The following is a 15,011-nucleotide window of genomic DNA, read 5'->3' as shown; positions in this document are numbered from 1 at the left end:
CAGTCTCCACATAAGAAATCTCTCTCAAATCCTGTGGTATTCTGGTAAGGAATCCAGCTTATTTCAGTTGGCATTGATACACCAGTATTAATTCTGACCCACATTATTATATGTTCTTAAAAAAAAAAAACACTTCCCTCCATCTTCTCGCCCTGAAAAGCTATCATGAAATCATTTCTTTGTGGCTTTGTCTGAAGATACACACAATTGTAATTGTGCTGCCTACTGTGAACATGTTGGAGACAGTTTGTTTGTACCGTGCTGAATCTTTTGAAAGGGGGAAAGCTTCCAATGGTACGTCTAATAGGGAGCAAGCTGATTACAGGAGTTGTTCACAAGCAAAAATCAAACTGTAGATGATTAGGATAGCAATTAATGCTGATGAAAAGCCAAAATGCATTCTGTGGGTATAAAATTGCTTAGTATTTGTTCTTTGAGTTATATAAATGTTGCATTTAGAATGTGCTCCTCCAAAGGTACAGTTGCCTTAATTTGAGGGGTACAACATGTTCAATCAGAACCTAGGCATGAGTCTGTAGAAATTAAATGGAGGAGAAAAACAATATTAAGTGACTATAGCAAATGTAAATTTAGGTCCTAGTCAGGTCAAGGAATATTTTTAAAACAGAGTTTTTGGCAGTATTAGCTCACCCACTCATCTAAGTCAAGGTTTTTGTTTACTTCTTGCTTTGGAATCTTGCTTTGTGCATTTGGGGTTGTTCCACTGAAAAGCAGAACATTGGCAGACATTTGTACCATTCTTCACTCTTCATTCCTATGGAATTGGGTTTGGGGACTGAGGGATTTTTTTTTTATTTTTTGGCAGGGGGAGTTCAAGAAGGGGTTGATGGTAAAAATTGCAGCCTTATTACAGAGTGAGAATTTTCCCTTCCTTTAAAATTGTGCCGTTCCAAAAGATTGAATGGATCTATTTACATATAAGGTGGGTTAGTTCTATCTCTGCACTCTGAGGATGAAAGGAGAGTGGCAGCAGCTGATGCATCAGCAGATGGCCAGTGAATTCTATTTGTATCATCTCTTCCTTTCATTTTCTCCTTTCCTTGCCTCTTCCATGCACTCTAATTCCCATTCTTTCTCCCTTTTCCTTTATTTTTCTTTTCTCTGTATTAGCATTTCTGTTAATACACTTGTCTAGAATCACCCACCATCACCACCACCACTGCCACTTAATTCTTCATTGAAATCCTACTCATTCATTAATGCCTGTCTGAAATGCCACCCCCACCCCAAAGTGGTCCCTGATCTTCTCAGTAATGCCATTCTTCCTCACTTCACGTGCATTTCTATAATGTACTTAGCATATATTATCGTTGTTTGAGTATATGTAATATTCTCATGTTCTTGAGTCATTTCAGTCATGTCTGACTCTTTGTGACCCCATTTGGGGTTTCCTTGGCAAAGACACTAGAGTAGTTTGCCATTTCCTTCTACAGCTTATTTTACAGATGAGGAAACTGAGGCAAACAGGGTTAAGTGACTTGCCCAGGGTCACACAACTATTAAGTATCTGAGGCCAGATTTGAATTCATGATGATAAGTCTTCCTGATTCCAGGCCCAGCACTCTATCCACTGTGCCTCCTAGCTTCCCTACTAGGTAGTAAGACCCATGAGAGGAGAGAATATTTGTTACCCAACTTTTATATTTACCCTGATGCTTAGCACAATATTCTACACATAATAAAGAGTACATAATGGGAAAAGCACTGTACCTGATGCAAGAAGAGGCCCCTGGTCAAATATCACCTCAGATTCTTATTAGTTTTGTGTCAATGGGTAAGTCACTAAGTCCTTCTCAGCCTCAATTTCCTCATTTGTAAAATGGAGCTAATATCTTTCGGACTTTCACGAGGTGACTATGAGAACTGAATAAGATAATGTATGTACAGTTCTTTTTGTTAACTTTAAAGTGTTATGTAAATTTCAACTATTAATAGGCACTTAATTCACACTCATTGAATTTTAATTGGAATCACAGGTTAGACTCAAATCTTGGTTTGTATTTGTTGAACACTACAGCCAAAATGCCATTTGTAATAACGTATCTTCAATAAGAATAAAGTTATGCTGAGCAGTTTGTGGAGAATATGGCTTCTCTGGAATTGTGTGTGTGTTTTTGCATTAAATTATAACAAGAGCCTGGAGACCTTTTAAAGATAGATGCATCAATAAAAATCAATTCTCTTTTCAATCCACCAGTGGGTTTGGCAGAGTTCAGGCTATAATAAGGTCCCACAGAGGAAAATGAGGCATCTTTGCAAGAAGGGCACCCTCCATCCCCGAGATGAATTTATTTTGCCCAATGCCTGGACTAGTGAGGTTTCAGGAGGTTGAAGAAAAGACTTGTCCCAGGTCACCCTTACCAGAAGATGTGGTTCCTAGTCAGGGCCTGTTTAGGAATCATTGTGATCACAATTTACTAGTTGCCAATGATTCTTCCTAACCAGACAAATGAGTGCCTTCAGTTTGTCCATTCTGTGCATAAAAAGAGGGATTGGGAAATTCCTACTCAGACACATGCATACAAATCAAAATGAAATAAGAACTTACCAATCTTGCAAGATAACATCACCTGTGTCAGCATGTCCAAGATGCCATTTTGTTTTTTGTTTGTTTCTTGAGTCTAATCAATTCCTTTTGTGGAGAATCTTCTTTACATACTGTTAGATAAATCTTGCTTGACTCATCATCTGCATTGCCAACTTGCTATTCCAGGTGTGCAAGCTTGTAGGCATGTGACATGTTGAACTGATCCATTGTTGTTCTTTGTCCTTCATTCTTGCAAAGGACTAAGGACAATCGCAAAGGTAATGCCTTGACTTGCATGTGATTTAAGTGAGGCAGAGCTGCTCAAAGTTGTCAGCCTCACTCTCTCTTCCAAAGTCAACAAAGTCCAGTTACAAAAGTTAAGATGACTGGCAATGGCCCAGGAAGTAGTAGGTGACCTTGGCCTTTCTAAAGTAAGGTCCTTCCCAAGTCTCAGTTTATCTGAGGCAACACCCATTCAACAACTAAGGGCTAGGTAAGAATTGAGACAAAAGATGGCCCAATTCTTAGACCACAGAAATCTTTCTGGCAAAGTATTCACCAACAATTGCTACCCATTCTCCCAGATAGGAATAGGTGTGTAGGACAACAAGATCACAAATATATAGCTAGGAGGAACTTAAAGATCATCCAGTCTAACCTGCTGATCTTACAGATGAAGAAACTGAGTCCCAAAGAAATTAAATAACTTGTCTAAGCTTACACAGTTAATAAGAGTTGGAAGTGACCTACAGATGAAGACACTGACTCTAGAAAGGTGAAATCATTTGCCCTAGCACATAGATAGTATGTGACAAAGATTTGAACTCGAATCTCTTTGCTCCAAATATAATATTCCATATGCTACCTTAGTTTTCAAAAATGCTGAAGTCCACATTGGTCACAATTTCTTTCAATGGCTATAAATTTTTTACTCATCAAAAATAAGTTACCTCGTATTCTTATCTTTGTACATAAATGCCTCTTTTCTCCTACTATACTGGAAATTCCTGAAGGGCAGGGATTTTATTTTGTACCTCTTTTTATCCCCAGGCACCAATACAGAGCCTTACACATAGTGGGTGTGGCATGTGGATTGATTGAAATGACTGAGGAAGCAAAAGTTCAAGCTTCCAATCTTATCGATTTATTAAGCAATGAATGCCAATTGCATAACAAATCAAGAACAGGCCTCCTCAGCTTGGTACTGAATCCCAAATACAAGGGCAGACCAATTTTTATGCACTAAAAGAAAACAATGAGCAAGATGTAAACCAGGATACAAAAATAGGTAATCTGATTTCTAATTGGAGGAAAGATTAGGGTCTTTCCAAGTTGGGAAGGGGGAGCAAGAAAGTGCAATTCCCTGAAGTCAGGTCTCACTTTGCCCCAAGTGTCTGTATTCATTCAAAGGAACATGGAAACTAACTGGCCAGTAAAGGACCAGTTTTCAGAAAAAACAGATGGGTTGCTTGAGATGTATAATTGTGAGAAAACTCTTTCTATCAATCTTCAGATCTGACTGGGTTTCTGGTCAGTATAACCTAGGTCCTTAGTTAAGGGTCTTTAAACAACAGTAATGGTCCAGCTTCTCAGTCATGCAGGGCTGGGTTCAAACAATGCAATAATGTTTTCTCACAATTCCCATAACTGAATAAGGTTTTCTCACAAGACAGAATTTAGACTAGACCTATAATGGAGTAGAAAGGGAACTGAGGTAGATCCAGAATTGAGTCATAAGATGCAGATGTACTCAGTAAATGTTTGGTGACTAAAAGGAGGAAGATGAAGAAAAGGAGAACAAGAATATTACCAATGGGAATAAGTGTCCTTGGGTACCACTTTTAGGCAAAAGACATGAATAGAGAAACGAAAAGAGAGCAAAAGAAAGGATATGCCAAAATTAAAAGAAAAAAAGAGAAGGAAAGACAAAAATGCTCAACATAATATGTCTGTAGTATAATCGATGAATGAATAAAAAACAGTATGTATTAAATGATTACTATGTGCCAATATGGGGCAGCTTGGTGGTACAGTGGGTAGAACACCAGGTCTGGAATCAGGAAGATCTGAGTTCAAATGTGGCCTCAGAGACTTGCTAGCTGTGTAACCCTAAGCAAGTCACTTAATCCCTATTTGCCTCAGTTCCTCATCTGTAAAATGAAGACTGACTAGAGAAGGAAATGGCAAACTACTCCAGTATCTTTACCAAAAAAAGTCCCATAGACCAAAGTCCATGGGGTGACATAGAGTCAGACATGACTGAATGCAACAGTGTGCTATTTTAAATTAAATATATTAAGTACTAGAGACCCAAATACAAAAGCAAACCAGTTTCAAAACAGCTCCTATAAGGGAGTGTTAGTAAGCTAGGGGTGAGTTGGTTTTAAAAATCACAGTTGGTGAGTTGGAGATATTGGGGGAGGAATACAGGGAAACAATACCTAATATGTGTCAGGCACTGTGCAAAGCATTTTCCAATTATTATCTCATATGATTCTCACAACAACCCGGCAAGATAGGAGTTATTAGTATGCTCTTTTTACAATTGAAGAAACTGAGGCAGACAGAGGTTAAAAGACTTGTCCACAGTCACACAGCTAGTAAGTGTCTGAGGCTCAGGTATTCTTGATTCCAGGATTGATGTCTTTTCTAGTAGCAACAATGGTATTGATTTGATTACAGTTCCCAGAGCAAGATGTTGAAACAGAGACAGGGGAAGATACAGGCATATTGTCAGGGCAATTGGCAAGAAGATGGCCAGGATAGATGTCTAAGTGAATTTTGAGGGATTGATGAAGCAAACTAGATCTAGTCGGCCATGTGAATTTGAACCAAGGCATTCAACAATGTGAACAGTATGGGTGCCAAGGAAGGAGTTTGAAAGTGAATGGATTGTCTCCCAGAACATGGTCTCAGGAGGTCCATTGATCCAAACAGTACAATAGCAGGACAGATGGCAAGAAAATGACTGAAGTGGAGAGCTGGGTGATTTGACAACTAGAAATGCTAATGCAATCTAAGAGACACATAGATTCCAGTATGCCTAGGTGATTCTACTCTTATCAGATGACATCTTGTGTAACATTTGCATATTTGAGAAGCAGACAAGATGGAGAGTATCCAGAAGATGATGATCAGGATGATAAAGAGCTCAGACAGTTGAAGGAATGGAGACTATTCATCCTGGACAGAAGATCTGAGGGGTGAAGAGAGTGAGGCATGCTAGCTGCCTTCAAATATTTTAAAGACTATCACATGGAAGAAGGATTAGACATGTTCTGCCTGCTCTGGAGGACAGAAGCATGTGTTAACAAAGGGTAGAAATTTCAGAGGTAGATTTGGGTGTCATGTAAGGAAAAAATTCTTAGCAATTAGATATGAGCAAAAGTAAGATTAACCGTAGTTGCAGGTGTTCAGTCGAAGGCTGGGATGGTCACATGTCCAATAAATTATGCAGGAAATTCTTACTCAAATACATGACTCCTAAGGTCCCTTACCCTCTGAAATTTTGATTCAGAAGGATGGAGGAAAATGTATTTGTGTCTTAAGTAGCACATCAGTGCAAAGAGGGCTAGATTTGAAGTCAGAGACCCTGTGTTAAATTTGCCTCTGATGCTTTACTCCCTGTTCGATCTTAGGGAAGGCACTTAATTTTTCTCAGCCTGTTTCTTGGTCTGTAAAATGAGGGGGTTGGAATAGATAAACTGCACAATCTCTCCCAGCTTGAAATCCATTAGTATCATATCTGCATGCCTACCTTCTTCAAGATTCAGTTTCTTCAGCTGTAGAAGGAGAAAGTTAGACTGGTCAGCCTCTAAGGTCATGTTTAGCTCTATATTGCTATGATCTTATGATTCAGGAGAGGAGACTAATTAAAGATCTTTTTTGGCCTTCAGTATAAAAAAAATTGAACACATACAAAACCGCCATTAATCTGTTACCTATCATAAACTTTCTCTCATGCCATGGTTTTCTCAGATTTCTGAGAAATATATAGGATGTCCTAAAAGTTTTAGTACATATATATGGTCAGCAGCTCATAATTCTTTTACGAAAGTAAATTGAAAAGGCAAAATGATTTATGTTCTGTAGGAGTTTCCTTAATGCAGTTAATAGTTCCATTTTAAAATAAAATGCATGTGCTTGGCACTAAGCTGAAAAACAACACATTTAATATTTAGTAAAAATCACTTTTGCGCGTTTCATTTCCAGAAAATGTGTCATTGGGCACTTAACTTAATGCACCATTAATAGACCTAATGTGTCTTTTAATTTGCCATGTCTGGCCTCAGGTGGTATCATCCAACATGTAATACTGTTCGCATATCAATGATAATTAAATATTGAGAGTATAATTTAAATAATTATGCACATTTTAAGGCAAATATATATAATTCATGTATTCAGCCCCTGCCAGTTTCACATTTTATTCAGAAAAAGAGCATCTATCCAAGGCATCAGCTGCTTCCAAATGAAGGTTTGAAAGCACTGCTTTGTATTTTGCATATTGAGATTCCATTATGTGTAATGTTCATAAGACGTATTGTGTGATTGTGACTCTACTAGGTAGTCCATTTCTTTTTTATAAAAAAGATTCTTTGAAAACTACACTGTATTCCATGAAACCTGTTATAATGATATATTTTATGATATATTTTTCCATCTAAATAAGTTCATTTCAGTTGTTTTGCTGATATGTACCAAAAGTCATATACAAACACTTCCTAACCTTCCCTGCTACAATATATTTGCAATCCCAGGGATTATCTAGCACAGCAATTGGACCACTAATGGCTCCCTTTAGCAGCTAAGCACATTGACTGTACATGTTTTTCCTTTATATTCTCTTCCTGCTCTACAAAGAGTCTCAATATCTTCAGTATCTCCATTCCCCTTCCTCCTTTCTCCCCTTCCCCATTTGCTGAAGGAACTGAGCACTTCTAGGCTCATTGTGTTCCATTGCAGGGTCTGGGAATCCCTTCTGCTCAGACTTCTGGAATCCAGGAAACTGGACGAATCCTTATGATACTGGCAGAAGGCAGAATTTTTGTTGTGATTCATGATGTACCTCTGGGTGGTCACTCAAAAAGGAACTAAGGGCTGAGCGAGCCAGAGGCAGAACTCAGTAACTTGCTATCAATATTCTATATTCCTTCCCAGGAAAACTGAGCAAGGAGGCATGGAGGTAATACTGCATGTCACTGCACACTTATTTGAATATTCCCTCCACATCTTTACTAATGCTATCTTATTTATTCTTGACTAAGAAAGAGAGTGGTGCTTCCAATGCCTCTGTGTCTTCACTGAATTTGCCCATTTATGGATCAATCTCTCTCTCTCCATCTCTCTCTCTCTGTCTCTCTGTCTCTTTCTGTGTGTCTCTATCTCTCTGTCTCTCTGTCTCTCTCTCTCTCTTTCTTTCTCTCTTTCTGTATCTCCCCATCTACTTAGAGCTTTTTTTCCTGCTACCTACAACATGATGAGGTCTACTCCTTTCTTTAAAAAATCATTAAGGGGGGGCAGCTAGATGACACAGTGGATAGAGCTCCAGCCTTGGAGTCAGGAGGACCTGAGTTCAAATCTAGCTTCAGACACTTGTTACTTACTAGCTGTGTGACCCTGGGCAAGTCACTTAACCCCAATTTCCTCACCAAAATAAATAAATAAATATTTTGGGCCAGCTAGGTGGCACAGTAGATCTAGTGCACACCGGCCCTAGATTCAGGAGGACATGAGTTCAAATCCGGCCTCAGACACATAACACTTACTAGCTGTGTGACCCTGGGCAAGTCACTTAACCCCATTGCCTAGCCAAAAAAAAAATCATTAAGGGCTATAAAACTGTGTACACCCTTTGACCCAGCAATATTACTACTAGGTCAGTATCCCAAAGAGATTTTTTTTAAGGGGTGGGGGAGGGAGGATATCTTTGTACACAAATATTTATAGCAACTCTTTTTGCAATGCAAAGAACTGGAAATTGAAGGGATGCCCATCAATTGGCGAATGGCTGAACAAGTTGTGGTATATGATTATGATGGAATACTATTGCGCTATAAGAAATAATAAGCAAGCTGATTTCAGAAAATCCTGGAAAGACTTACATGAACTGATGCAAAGTAAAGTGAGTAGAACCAGGAAAACATTGTACACAGTAACAGAAATATTGTCCAATGATCAACTGTGAATGACTTACCTATTCTCAGCAATACAATGACCCAAGATAATTCCAAAGGACTTATGATGAAAAATGTTATCTACTTCCAGAGAAAGAAATGATGGAATCTAAATGCAGATGGAAGCACACTATTTTTCACTTCATTTTTTCATATGTTTCTTTTTTCTTTTGGTCTGTTTCTTCTTTCACAACATGACTAATGTGGTAATACGTTTTACATGATTGAACATGCATAATCTATATCAAATTGCTTATCCTCTCAGGAAGGGGGAGTTGAGGGAGGGAGAAAAAAAAAATTTAATGAATGTTAAAAATTGTCTTTACAGGTAATTGGAGAAAAAATAAAATATTATTTAAAAAATAAAAAACAAGGCAAAAGGTCATCTTAAAAATTATCATTTGATTTTGCCACCCCCTCAAGCTATCATCTTCTATCTCTCCTCCCTTTCGTTGCCAAACTCCTAGAAAGTACTTTTCCTGCCTCCATTTCCTCACCACCCACCCACTTCTCAATCATTTTCCATTTGGATTTTTTCCCCTCTTCTAGTAACAAAAGTGACCTATTTAAAGTCATCAATAATATCTTAACTGTTGAATCTGATGGTATTTTCTCAATCCTTGGCCTCCTTTACCTTTTGACCACAACTTTTTGACTATACTTTTTCTCCTGGATACTCCTCCCTTAGCTTCCATGTCACTCCTCTTTCCTGGTTCTCCTACCTGTCTGACTACTCTTTCTCTATCTCCTTAACTGATCATCATCCATTCCTGTCTTTTAATGTGGGTGTTTCCATGTCTCTGACCAGTCCCATCTCTTAGCTTCTCTCTCTACTCTCTCTCTGATCTCATCAACTACAAGCAGTTCAAGTATAATTCTATGCAACTGACAGTCTTTATATTCAATCCTAATCTCTTTGCAGAACTTCACTCCAACTTTATACTGCTTACCAGATATTCCACAGACATCCAAAATTCAACATGCCAAAAATGAAACTTGTTATCATTCCTCCCCAAAACTTCTCTTCCTCCATCTTTTTCCAAATTTTCCCTATTTGTCCCATTGTGGATACCACCATTCTCCTAGTCACCCAAGTTTAACACCTCTACTTCAATTCCTTCCCCTATATGCTATCGATTGCCAAATCTTGTCAATTCTACTCCTACAACATCTCCTATGTCTATCTCTTTTTTCTGCTCACAAAGATCCACGCTAGTTTGGGGCCTTATCACTTTTTTTTTCCTATAGGAGCCTCCTAATTCACCTACCTACTTCTAGTCTCTCTCTTTTCCCATATATCTTCCCTACAGCTTCCAGCTAGGTGGCACAGTGGATAGAGCCCCAGACCTGGAATCCAGAAGACTCATCTTCCTGAGTTCAAATCTAACCTCAGACACTTACTAGCTATGTGATTCTGGGCAAGTCACAACCCTGTTTGCCTCAGTTTCCTCATCTATAAGATGAGCTGGAGAAGGAAATGGCAAACCACTCCAGTATTTCTGCCAAGAAAACTCCAAATAGGTTGCGGAGAGTTGGACATAACTGAAGAACAATTGAACAACAACAACAGTTTCTAAAATAGTTGTCTTAAGGTCCTATTCTCACCATTATATTTCCCTGTACCCCCTGATTATAGTAGGCCCCTAATACATATTCATTGAATTGAATCAACAAGTTTGTCTCCAGCCCATCCTGTAAGGGTTCACCATTGCATAGAGAGTAAAATAAAATTCCTTAGTCTTTATTTAAGGTCTTCTAATTCTAATTCTATTTAGGGTCTTCTGACTCTCACTCACCACTCTCACCTTACTTCAAACTGTTTCCCCTTCACAAATTATACTGCTAATGATTCCCCCAAACTCTCAATATCCCATCTTCCCCCTCTGTGTCCTCAGACAACCTGTTCATCTTCCCTTCTCAGAATTGTTGTCTTCCTTCCAAGTACAACTAAGGTTAAACCTCCCTGAAACATTTCCTGATCCCTCTAGTTATAATACTCCTTCCATTCCTGGTTTTCCTTGTAATATACTTATCTGTAACTGTCAACATGTATTTATTAAGAGATTACTATGTAAGGTACTATGCAAAGCTCTGGGGATATAAAAAAAATGGGGGAAAAGCAGTCCCTGAACTCAAGGTACTCACATTCTAAGGGGTTGGGGTGCATCACAGGGGAGGCAAAATATAGATAACCAGGTACATAACAAGATAGTGCAGTTAATGGGGACACCCTCTATTCAGAGTAGCTGGAAACTAATCTCATAGAGGAAGTCACTAGCAGCCTGGGGGAGAAGAGGGGGGTGGAGCACCTAGAAAGGCCTCATGGAGAAGGTAGAATTTCAGCCATGACTTGAAAGACATGACGGAAACTAAGAAACAAAACTATGGAGAGTTCCAGAAATGGAAAGAAACCAGAGCAAAGGTACAAAAACAGAGGAGGAAGTAGGCCAGTCTAGTCTAGCTGGATCATAGAGTACATGGTGGGAATTAATGTATAAGAAGACTGGAAAGGGAGGAAGAAACCACATTGTGGAGAGCATTAGAGGAGGTTATATTTAATCTTAGAGGTAATAGGGAGCCATTGAAGTTTCCGGAGCAAGGGGGTAGCATGGGCACACCTACATTTTAATAAAAAAAATCACTTTGTAGAAGTGATGAGGGTCTGAACTATAGTGGTGGCTGTGTGAATAGAGAGAAGACTTACATGAGAAATGCTGTAGAAACAAGATGTGGCAATAGAGGGGATATTTGGGGTAAGTGAGAGTGAAGAATGTATTGTAATGTATACTCTAGCTTTAAGAATAGTTCTGGGAAAGTAGGTCTTGAAGAAGCTGTTTTACAAGTCACGGAAAGGGATTTTTTTAATTAAATAAATAGTATTAGACTATACTTTTTATAAGGTTCTACTTCTAGAGGAAAAGAAAAAAGGCACCAAGATAATGAGCCTGGACTACTGAGAGGTTTGAGTGCTATCAGTGGTAATAGGGAAGTTGGAAAGAAGAGAGGATTGGGGTGGGGATGAGGAAAAAGAATGGAGGTAATGAGGAGTTTGGAGACAGGTTGAGTTTGAGATGCCTACAGGACATCCAGTTCAAGATTTCTAAAAGACATCCAGTAATTTAGGACTAGAACCCCAGAGGGAGGTTAGGACACTAAGTATAGGTAGCTTGAGATATAGATACATCAGCATAGAAATTATAATTGAATCCATGTCACTGATGAAATCACCAATTGAGAGGAAAAGAGAAGGCTCAAAACAACCTTGAGGGGGCACCCATGTGTAGTGAGTGTGACATAGATAAATATCCAGCAAAGTAGACTGAGAAGATAGGAGATGAATAGGAGGAGAGTCAGGAGAGAGCAGTCATGAAAATCTAGTGAAAAATCTTGTGAAGGATGAGTATCCAGGGCATGAAGATGATCAGGAGCACTAACTGCTAAAGAGAAATCAAAAAGGATGAAGACTGAAAAAAAGACCATCTGATTTGGCAGTTAAGGGATCATTGGTAACTTTGAAGACTTTCATCTGAATGAAGAGATTAGAAGCCAGATGGCAGAGGGTTTAGAAAAGAGTGAGAGAACAGGAAGTGGAGAGACCTACTGTCTCAAGGAGATTACCCAAAAAGGAGAGAAGTATAGAATGATGGCTAGTAGGGATGGAAGGACCAAGTGAGAATACTTTTTAGGTCAAGGAGATGTGGGAATGTTTGTATCTAGCAGGGAAACAGCCAATAAGTACATCAGGAAAAACTGAAGATAAAAAAGAGAATGGAGCTAATTGTGGAGGTAAAATGTTAGAGAAAACAAGATGATATGGGATCGAGGGTACACAAAGAAGTATTGACCTTGGAAAAGAGAAGAATCATCTTTTATCTTGAGACTGAAGAGGAGATATTGGAGGAAGATGTTTGGGTAATGTGAGATCAAAAGGAAGGGAGAAAGGAAAGCTTTTAGTAAATGACCTCAATTTTCTCTGCGCAACAAGGTCTTTAGTTAAGAGAGTGATGGTAGAGTATACCATAGGAGGCTTTAAGAGAGATGAGACAGTTTGGAATACTGTGGATGTTTTATTCTTCCAGTAGAATGTAAGCTCTTTGAAGGCTGGTACTATCTTGTTTGGGTTTTGTCTTTGTTTACCAGTAGTGCCAAGCACAGTGCCTCCTGCTTATAATAGGCCCCTAATGTAAGTTCATTGAATTGAATCAACACACTTGTCTTCAATCCATCCTTCTTTGTATTTGGCCCTCTACTCTCCAATCAACCAATGAATGAATCAATGGACAAGCCTTTACAAACCACTTGCTATATGGGACAGGCATGGATCTAAGCACTGAGAACACAAAGACTAAAATGAAACATTCCCTGCCCTTAAAGAGCTTACCTTTGAATGAGGGAGATAGCAGTGTGTGTGTTTGTGTGTGTGTGTGTGAGTGTGTGTGTACACACCTACATATACATACATACATATATACATACACACACACACACACACACACCACAGAACATAGACAAAGTGAACACAAGGCAGTTACGGAGGGAAGGAACCAGAAGAACTCATCCTTACTCCAGGACTATTTCTTATTGCCAGGGACCTTATATGAATACTCACTGGGGGAAAAACATTTGTTTTGTGAGTTAAATTATAGGACTTTAAAATTTGAGGAAACTTTAGAGATCCCCTCATTTTATGGGTGAAGAAATTGATGCCCAGGAAGGTTCTTTGACTTGCCCAAGGTCACACAGGTGACAAGTAAAAGAGCTGAAATGTGAACCCAGTTCTTCCATCCCCAAATCCAGTGTACTTGACAAGACTCAACCTCCCTATACTATCCTTCTGCTTTGGGTTAGGCTCTTATTTGATTAAACCACTGACCTCCTCTCGTTTGAATATCCCAAAATGACATTTTGGAAAGTCTTGTTAGCTTTACAAGACATCTCAAAGAGGAAATTATTTGCATTGTAGGAAGCTGCTATAGAAGCATGACAAGCCAGGCAATCCATTGGAACTCTGTCAGCTACTAAAGGACAGATAGTTTGTTAAAGAGTCAAAAGAAAATACAAATTGGGTCATGCTTAAATACCAACTGTGCCTTGTTAGAATATTGAAAAGGCAGGTGGGAATTGTATAACAATATTTTCATGAGGTTTTTTTTTTGTTTGGGGTTTTTTTTCCATTTCCTAAAGGTTAATTATTCAGGCAGCTAGGTAGCAAGGTAGAGAGAACACTGGACTTGGATTCAGGAAGACTTGAGTTCAAATCTTGCCTCAGATACTTACTAGTTATATAACTTTGAGCAAGTCATTAATCTCAGTCTGTTTTCTCTCTTGCCAAATGGAGATAATAATACCTACCCCACAGGGTTGTGAGGAACAAATAGCAAAGCATATATAAGATGCTTTTGCAAAAAAAAAGCTATTATTATTATTATTAATTATTATTATTATTATTATTGTTGGATTATTCAAGTCTTCTATGATTCCTTCTCTGCACAACCAATATTTCTACTATCATCTGAGCACAGCTCCTTAGCTCAAAGGGCAGGCAGAGAAGGAGAGGATGTCTAATTCAAATCAGCCAATTTAGCTTTTGCTCCTCCTAAGCTGTTGAAAAGGTTTAGTGAAAGGAAGTTCTTGATTCACTGAGTCTAAAATTTATGGATTATCTATGGATTTAATTTAGCATCCCATTAACTTTTTTTCCTTCTGTCATCGTGGATAACATAGGATAAAGTGTGTCTATAGCTGTGATCATGGAAGCCTAAAGGACCATGATGGCAATATTCTGTCCTTCCTATACAAGTATAGTATAATTGACGTCATTTATATTAAAGTATCTTCTCTCCTGAGCAGATGTCAATAAGGGACATCAATTTATTTCAACAAGCACTTATTAAGTTCTGACTGCACTGTGTGTGTATATATATGTGTATGTATATATATGTAACATATCAATACATTAAGTATTGATAGCTACTGTGCTAGGTACTAGACACACAAAGACAAAAATGAAAATGTGCTTACTTTCAAGTAGTGTAAATTTTATCAGAGAAAACATCAGATAGATAGGAAGGTAGATTAGATAGAAGGAGAGATGAATGGATAGATAGATAGATAGATAGATAGATAGATAGATAGATAGATAGATAGATAGATAGATGGATGGATGGGTGGGTGGGTGGGTGGGTGGATGGATGGATGGATAGGTAGGTAGGTAGATAGATAGATAGACAGACAGATAGGTAGATAGATAGATAGATAGATAGATAGATAGATAGATAGATAGATAG

Source organism: Vombatus ursinus, unplaced genomic scaffold (assembly GCF_900497805.2).
Source record: "Vombatus ursinus unplaced genomic scaffold, bare-nosed wombat genome assembly UNPS02015255.1, whole genome shotgun sequence".
Classification (NCBI taxonomy): domain Eukaryota; kingdom Metazoa; phylum Chordata; class Mammalia; order Diprotodontia; family Vombatidae; genus Vombatus; species Vombatus ursinus.
The sequence above is the reverse complement of the archived record's forward strand: the minus strand, read 5'-3'. Positions refer to the sequence as shown.